The following is a 982-nucleotide window of genomic DNA, read 5'->3' as shown; positions in this document are numbered from 1 at the left end:
TCCGCGGGGAGGGGGCGGGAGAGGGGAGGCTCGGGGGCATGGGCAGGACCGCCGAGGAAGTCTCTAAAGCTGTGAGGGGTCTGTCCCCGTCTCTGGGGCAGGAAGGAGACATAGCTCTTGCTCAGGACTGGATGGGAAGAGGATAGCTCTGGGTGGTAGGGTGAGGGGCGCACGAACTCCGGAGCGCAGGGGCGCAGGGGAGGAGGAGAGAGCTCGCCGAGCCCTGCACCAAGCCAAAACCCCGGCATGCGGAAAGTTTCAGACTTTGTAACTTTGGCAGCGAAGGGCCTACTGCGTTTGGGGTGATGGGAGGTAAAAGGGCTCCTTCAACTCTTCAAGTAACCCCGTTCTCACCCGAAAGGGACACCACCCCACGTTTGAAAATGGCAGAAAAACAGCTAAACAGAATGATTGCACAAACTCTTGAAAGGCGTCCAAGAAAGAGTAAATTGGAAAAAAATGTCAGGCGTGGGCAAAGAAGAACAACTTGAGATTCCCCAATCTTCCGGCCAGGAGGGAGGGAGGGAGGAGGACCATGCGAGGAAGGAACCCAGACCCAGGCGGCTGCTTTTGTGGCTCCCCTTGTTTTGCCCTTCTCTGGCTGCCAAGTAGGCAGGCGCCTGTTGCCTTCTTCATTCACCTGGAAATAGGTGTGTTTCAGGCAGGAGATGCAGGAGGAGCCCTCCTTGCTGCCTCCTAGCTGGGAGATGCTTTTCCAGACACAGCCTCAGTTTCCACAGCTCGGAAAAAGGAATATTGCTCTGAGTGAGGAAAGGCCAAGTGTGGAGGGGCGCCTGTGGGGGAGAGCGTAATAGGAGAGGGGTTTTCTTTTCCACTTCTGTGCTTCCTTGGCTATGCTGAGCCTTTGCTTGGAGTTATCTCTGGGTGTACCTTGCCTCCCCTACCAGATGAGGGGCAGGTGCAAACCCCAGTTATTGTTCTAAGTAACAGGTGCTTAATGATGGAATAAGACAGGGTGGAA

This window comes from Myotis davidii, unplaced genomic scaffold (genome assembly GCF_000327345.1).
Source record: "Myotis davidii unplaced genomic scaffold, ASM32734v1 scaffold964, whole genome shotgun sequence".
Classification (NCBI taxonomy): Eukaryota; Metazoa; Chordata; class Mammalia; order Chiroptera; family Vespertilionidae; genus Myotis; species Myotis davidii.
Note: the sequence above shows the minus strand (reverse complement) of the source record.